Raw genomic sequence first — 7,886 nt, 5'->3', positions numbered from 1 at the left:
CTTTCTAATAACAAAATACAGACGTTAGTAACTTCAAGGAAAATATAAAATAAACAATTAAATTAAATAATTGAAATAGAGATTAAGAAAGTTTAGACTAGATTTGGGACCAAACCCTCAGAAATTAAAACCTTTCACGTCTAGGGCGAAGGCAACTTTGAACTTGGCTAGGTGTTTCTAGATCTTGTGAATGCGGAATTTCGTATGCAAAAGGCTAGTTTAGAAAAGAGAGAGAGAGAGAGAGGAGAATCTTAAAAACTAGAGAGAATAAGATAATTGATGATAAAAAACGGAGGTTTTAAGAGGCTATTTATAGAGAAAATCAGCCGGATGGATAGAAAAACAAATCAGAGTTTTGAAGAGGATAAAACGACTATTGGCGCCAGACGCCAGACATTAGCGCCAGACGCTAAGGCTAGCGCCAGATGCAAGCCTTAGCACCAGGCGCTAATGCTGTCGTCAGGCGCTAGAAACAGTTTTCACGCGTTTTCTTAATTTTGATAAAATTTAGCCGTAAAAAAGGGCAAAATCGTATTTTCCTTAAAAACACTTCTCTTATTCCGATTAAAACTCTAAAAATTCAACTAAATTCAATTTATCAATGCTAATTAAATTAGGAATGAAAAGAACCTTCTAGAAGAATCTAGAAGAATAAAATCAATTCTAATTACATTAGGAATGATAAATCAATTTTAGGCCCTCCTCTAGATCATTGGGCCGCACGTAAAGATCAAACCGGGCCCAGTTTAGTAATTTTGCCATAACTTCCTCATTATTCATCGAAATTGGGCTTATAATATATCGTTAGAAAGCTCTTTTCAGACCCCATCCAACTATTCTATTATTGGACCCTTTCTTTAGACCAAACCAAACTGGATTGGCTGTTTTCTTAAAATAGGTTTTCAAATACAGAGAGAAAGAAAAGAATTAAAAACTAACCGCAACACTAGACCTTCCACACTTTCACTTCATTCGATTATGATTCAACGTGAAAGGTACTCATCACCGGGTTTGGTTTTGGGGAGACACAAATGGGTGTCTACAGGAGTCTTGCGGCTAGACTCCTATGTTGCAAGCCACTTGTGCTATGTATTCTTTCGGACAGAGCCACTATGTAGTTTGAGCTTTGGTGGAATTCTTTTGGGACACAACTAACACCTTCAATTTTCCCTGGGGTGAGCTAACTATTACCCCTACTGACTTCAGTCTCATCACGAGATTGGAGTTTACTTCGGTCGTCCCTACTTTCGATAGCGAGATCTTTGTATTTTCTCCAGAGGTACTGGAGCTGTTGGGCCCTATCACCATTCGGGCTCGTAGTGAGGCTGAGCCGACACAGCTAGCTCTAGGTGCATTCATTGGTCCATGCTTGTGACGGCCTTTCAGGACAGCGCGACCACCCCTGAGTAGCGGGTGCGCATATTCGCTCTCATCTAGTTGTTATGGATCTTTTTTGCCTAACAGACGTAGTCGAGTGCTACTCTACTACCTACCTTCTCTTTGCGACCTTGCGATGGTCGGGTCGTATGATTAGGCCATCTTGGCCTACGCGGACTTCCTAGTTAGACCACAAATTGTTAGTCGTCATAGCTCCTTAGAGGGAGATATCGCTCTTTCCAGCTTTTGGAGAGTCGTAGAGGTACACATTATTTTGTTTATTAAAGGAAAATTAAGCACAATTGGGTTTGAATTTTTCAAAAACTGCGCATGAACATGTTTAAATTCAACATAAACCGAGATGATTTTTAGAAAACCTTACATAGATTAGGAAACTAGATGAAATAAGCTTTGATTTGCAAGAAGTTTGAGTGAAATTGGTGGACAAATGAGCAAGAACGAGTGAACTGAATTTTTCGTGCGCAAACACGAACAACAGCAACAGCCACGACAAAAATGAAGAAGAAGGGGTTTTATTTCGGAAAACCCGACATCAGCACCAGACAACAAGCTTATCGCTAGGCGCTAACCTATGTCGCCTGGCGACAGAGCAAAATCCTGGCGACGGCGTGTTCCGGTGTGCTTTGGTGCGGCGATAAGATGTGTTGCCCCCATGAATGACTATGCGGACTTATACATCAATTTTGGGTTCCTTGGTACGCTAGTAAGCCCCTATAATCAATTTAACATGAGTAAGTAATCGACTCGATTACAATCACAGTAGGTGATCGACCTGATAAAAGATCGTCTCACTTAGCTTAAAGCGCCTAAGCATTTGATCATCAAAAGCACTGACGTAATGGTTCATATGCAGCAAAATGCGCTGACGTACTGGCACCGCGGTAATTTCAGCAAATATCACAGCAGCAAAGTTCAAGCGAGCTTTAAGGATTAACAAGCGTTGGTCTTCGGTAATTTTCTTCGGAATATTATCATAACAACTAAAGATGGATGCAGACGGAGTTATCTTCGACGGTGTTCCCTAGCTTACGGAGGGTTGTCACAAACAACTAAGGATGGGTTCAAGCGGAGTTATCTTCGACGGCGTTCCCTAGGATGTGGAAGATTGTCAAAAAGCAGGAGGTGACTTCAAGCGGAGTTATCTTCGATCGTGTTCCCTAGGATGTGGAAGATGGACTTAAAACAGCGGAAATTGAACGCAGCTGCAAGCGGAGCAGTCTTCGAGCTGTATCCCCTAGCTTGAGGAAGATCGTCAAACAAATCAGTTACTCTAGAGACGTGTGCTCGACGGTGCAAAATACGCATTTCTTAACTCTTTTATCTGTTTTAACTAACGCTACTTTACAGGTATCGACGTTACAAGAACGATTTAGGATCGCCTAACGTTCTGAATCATTCTCTGTCCCTATCGCTACTTTGACTTTTGTTTCCGAAACTTGCGTTTCTCCAAACTCAGTCAAAGTGGGGGCTTCTGTAGACACCCAAACGTGTCTCCCTAAAAACAAACCCAGTGATGAATAACTTTCACGTCATTTGATTATCGAACAAAGTGAAAGTGTGAAAAGCCTAGTGATGAGGATGTTTTTATTAAATTATTTATCTTTCTGTTTTTAAAAATATTTCTTTTCTTAATCTATTTATGAATAATAGTCAGTCCATGATCAGGGTCCAATAATAGTGTAGTTGGATTGGGTTTGAAAAGAGCTTTCTAACGATATATTATAAGCCCAATTCCGATGAATAATGAGAAAGTTATGGATTAAATTAAATAAGGCCCAATAATTTTAAATGTGGCACAATAATCTAGAGGAGGGACTATTAGTTATTATTCCTAAAGTAATTAGGATTGACTTTAATCTTCTAGGATTCTCTAGAAGGTTCTTTTTAATTCTAATCAGATTAGGATTGATAATTATAAAAGATGTTTTATTTTGAATAAAATACATTATTTGTCACAAACATGATTTTAAATATTCTTAAACCCAGATTTACTTGTTAACTGGTTTAGAAGATGGTTCCGCGTATGAAAACATGTTGTATTTTTGAATCAGCGCAAGACGACAAAGCTATCGCCTAGCGTTGATAGTTGTCGCCTGGCGCTGCAGCTGTCGCCTAGCGCTGCTCTTGTCGTCTGGCGTTGACTCATGTCGTTGGCAACATGAGGTATTTTATTCCGAATATGACTTGCTTTGATCCCGAACTATTTTTCTATAAATAGAGGTCGTATTTCCCCGGTTTTTCATCATTCACAACAACAATCATCTCTCTCTTTCTCTCTCTAAAAGCTGGAAGGTTTCTCTCTCTCTATTCTTTTTCTAAACCTTCTCTCCCACAAAATTCTTCACTCATTAGAGCTAGATACACCTAGCCAAGTTCGAAGTTGCCTTCGCCCTAGAAGTGAAAGGTTTGATATTTATGAGGGTTTGGTTCCAAATCTCTATTTCAATTTTTTAATTTAATTGCTTGTTTATTATTTTTCCTTAAAGTTACTAACATGTGTATTTTGTTATTAGAAAGAAGTACGAGTTATCGAAGTAAGTACTTTAATTGTTTTATTGATCATTTGATTTAAGGATCATGCTTAGATTATTTTGTTGCTTCCTAGTATCATGTTAGAATGTTATATTGCTTCCTAGTATCATATTTAAGGTTAACTAAAATTTCTAATATCACGTATATTATTATGATGCTTCCTTACTACAAAAGGTGTGTTTTTTCCACACTGTTTCCTCGACACTAAGTAAAGGGAGTCAACAGGTAAATTTATCATCCCGCGTCTTTACAATGCTTTTAGGTGACGAAAGCAATTTTCGTCGATATAAGGCGTCGAGAATACAAGCACATGTACGTGAATGTAAGTAGTGCCTCGTGACTCAGCCCACATTTTCAATTTTAGGGAAAAGAAATTAAACCAACAAGAAAAAAAAAATCTGACTACTCAAGTTCTCAACCCTAACTTTTCATCTCTCCTTTGTGAGATTCATGGATTGTAAATCCAGATCTTAACTCTCTCACTGCAATTCCCCAAATTATTGCTTGGTATAATTTCTCTATTCACTTTGAACAGTACTCAATTTTGTCATTCTCTATGCCGTCGTTATTTCTAAGGTACATCTTTCATTTTAGAATTTGAATTTCGTCTTTGATTTGAAGTCTAATTAATTCTTTTTAGCAATTTTTTTTAACATCATCACGAAATTATGATCTAGTATTGTTTGATTTTTGAATAACAGAAAGTATAGGTTTTTATTATATTTATATATATTGTTATGCTTCATTTTGCGATGCTTTTGATATGAGTAAATATTTTATTATAAGAAATAGTATAGTCAGATTTCATGTGTGAATTTAAAATAAGTTTATAATTGATTTAGGGCCTGTTCATATTTACTTATTTTCAATTCAGTTCAGTTCAGTTCAGCTCCAATCAGTTCAGTTCAGTTCAGTTCATTTCAGTTCTTAATTTCCCCCTCTCATAAAATATTCATTTCAGCTTAGTTCAGTTCAGTTCAGTTCAGTTTAGTTCCAATCAGTTCAGTTCAGTTCAGTTCAGCTCCAATCAGTTCAGTTCAGTTCAGTTCAGTTCAGTTCAGTTCAGCTCAGTTTAGTAAATATGAACATGCCCTTAATTGGAAATTTATAAGTAAATTTCTAAAGAGAACTTGAGATTTTAAGAAGCATTAAGAAATTAAGCAAAAAGAATTAAACTGAAATGAAAGCTTCTTGTTCCTTTTGACTGTATTTAATGGTGTTTGATTAATTTTTGTTTATTTTTGGTTAGTTTTATTCAAATTCAATTCATCTTTGGTTGTTGAAAAGCAATTGTTACTTGTAATTTTGTGACATCTGATATGATTTTTCAATTGAATTATTGATTCGTCCTCTATATCTATGCATCGATAATTATAGTGTTATAATGCTTTTAGTTTTCTTTTGTCCATTCTTTTCTCCATTTTTGATTTTTGTTCTTCACATACGTACATAATTGAAGGGTTTCTTTTCCCTGACATTTTTTTTAGAATTTTGATTCAAAATGAAATTAGTGGTACTAAATTGTATAATCAGGTATAATTGTTATTTTTTGATTATGTACTAATAGGTTGATTTTGTGATGGAAATCAGAACCTCTACAAATTTTAAAAACAGATCAACTTGTAGTTTAAATTTATGAGTGCTAAACATCCATTTTAGTGTATGATGTTTCTATGGGGTGCAATAATGAATTATACTACTGATTACATGGCAATTTACAACTACATACACTTTGGTATTTATTTCTCATGTGATTTGTGACTCTGGGAGTTTGCATTGGATTTCAGAAAAGTGATGCCAAGATTTGATATAGTTGGTGTAATGTTAGAGGTGTTGTCAAAGTCCACTTGCTTGGTCAATGGGTACATCACTTTGCATAATCTTTTTGTTAGTTAAGAACTGAGTTGAAGACTACTTATTATCAACTATGAAATGAGAGGATTACACCATGCTCGATCGGTAATTTAGTGGCTTAAATTTTTTTTTTTTGTTTACGCTTTGATATTTATTTAGATAATAATTGAAAATTCCTGTGTAGGAACCAATACATGAAATGGGTCTTGCTAGCTTTTTGCACTATGACACACCTTTGTGTAATCAATAATATCCTTCATATTTGTTAGAGAAAGTTAGGGATTGTTAATTTATTTTTGGTTTTATTTGATTTCAACTGAATTCTCAATGGGGACTATTTAAGACTGCCACCGGTGGCTTTAAGGTCTTTCATATTACTCCATGCTCGATCAATAATCAAAGAGATCTTTCATATTTGCAAACTAATTCCTATTTTAGGGTCTATTTAAGATTGCCACCGGTGGCTTCTAGTCTTCAAATAAAGTAGGAGAAGGCAACTTTGGCTCTGTCTACAAGGTAGCAATAATTTAAGTTATTTAACTATTTGACTAAGATAGCTAGTTCGGTAGAAATAAGTCTTTTTGATTAGCTTAACGCAGTTTTTTATTGGATATTTTAAGGCATACCTCAAAGGTGAATCAACCGTGGCAGTCAACGTACTTTCAGTTGAACTCGAGTCACTGCAAGGAGAACGAGAATTTATCACTGAAATCACAACATTATCTAACATCAAACATGAAAATCTTATCACTCTTAAAGGATGTTGCAGATCTGTTGCCAACAGATTTTTGATCTATGACTACATGGAAAAGAACAGCATGACATTGGCCTTGTAGGTAATTAAAGAGTCCGCTTGTTCTCTAAATTTGATAACCAATTCTTTCTAATTCGTGATCATGGAAAATACAGGAGGATAAGAAAGCAGAAGAAAGTTTAGTTGGAAAATGAGGAGGGGAATTTCGTTAGGAGTAGCACGAGGCCTTGCTTTCTCCACGAGGAAATTGAGCCTCACATTGTGCACCGTGGCATCAAATCTGCCAACATACTTTTGGATAAGAATTTCATGCCAAAGATTGCAGATTTCTGTTTGGCAAAGCTGTTTATGGACAATACATCTCATGTGAGCACTCTCTTGGTAGGCACATTATAAGTGAAATCCTGAACAATTTAATTCTTTCATCTTGTGTCTGCTTGCTGTTAATATTGATTATCTTTCTTTCTATGTCAAAATTTGAAAGGGGATATCTTGCTCCAGAATATGCAGTTTCTGGTCATTTGACGAGGACATCAGACGTATATAGTTATGGGATACTGCTATTGCATATTATTAGCGGACACAAAGTTGTAGAATTCAATTTAGAACAAGGATATGCATACTTAGTTGACAAGGTAATGTATTATTAATGTCTAATTTTCCATCAAATAAAACAGAAATAAAAGAGATGTTTAATGCTTCGTATTCAAAAATTCATGAATTATGTTTGGAAGGAGTAAAAATTTGACAACCTTCAACACCTGTTGGACCCCTCACTCGATTAAGAGTATATAGATGAAGCTAATGAACTGCTAAAACTTCTTGAATTTCGCTTTACGCCCTCTTGCAAGCATATTAAGGAGCAACTAACTGGAGATTGATTGAAGTTTTTTTGAGAAGAAATGAGCAGATTTGTTCCTCTAAAACTAGTCACGAATGAAGTATAAGTTGGAATTATATCTGTTGTAATAGAAAACTCATTACTATGTGATGTGGTACATGTACTATAAAATACTTCTATGAAATAAAAAAAAATATTGGCCCAATTTTTTGGTATTAGAGCTGTCAAAAGCTGACCCGACCCGAAATACCGACCCTAACCCGACCCTAACCCTAACCCGTCTGAACCCGAAACAAATGGTGACCCGAACCCGACCTAACCCGACCTGAAACCAACCCTAGACCCGAGTTGACCCGAGTGTTTGAGACCCGAACCCGACCATGACCCGACCTAGAGAGGACCCGACCCGAATGTGACCCGTAAATTATTGACCTGAACCGAACCCGACTCGAACCCGATAATGACCCAAACCCGATTTAACTAGCCAAAACCCGAATTCAACCCGAC

At 36.3% G+C, this 7,886-nt stretch overlaps 1 long non-coding RNA gene across 2 annotated transcripts; it reads left to right on the top strand.

The window, feature by feature from the left end:
• Window positions 1-4,288: 4,288 nt before the first annotated feature.
• LOC145630721 (uncharacterized) lies at window positions 4,289-7,567 on the top strand. Of its 2 annotated transcripts, none has more exons than XR_014112208.1 (3): window positions 4,289-4,506; window positions 6,405-6,620; window positions 6,694-7,567. It is a non-coding gene; the product is annotated as an uncharacterized LOC145630721 (long non-coding RNA). The 2 variants fall into 2 exon arrangements; XR_014112207.1 differs by lacking the exon at window positions 4,289-4,506 and adding an exon at window positions 5,119-6,300.
• Window positions 7,568-7,886: the final 319 nt, after the last annotated feature.

Source organism: Chenopodium album, chromosome 5 (genome assembly GCF_948465745.1).
Source record: "Chenopodium album chromosome 5, dcCheAlbu1.1, whole genome shotgun sequence".
NCBI lineage: Eukaryota > Viridiplantae > Streptophyta > Magnoliopsida > Caryophyllales > Amaranthaceae > Chenopodium > Chenopodium album.
This window is presented reverse-complemented; position numbering and strand designations above follow the sequence as displayed.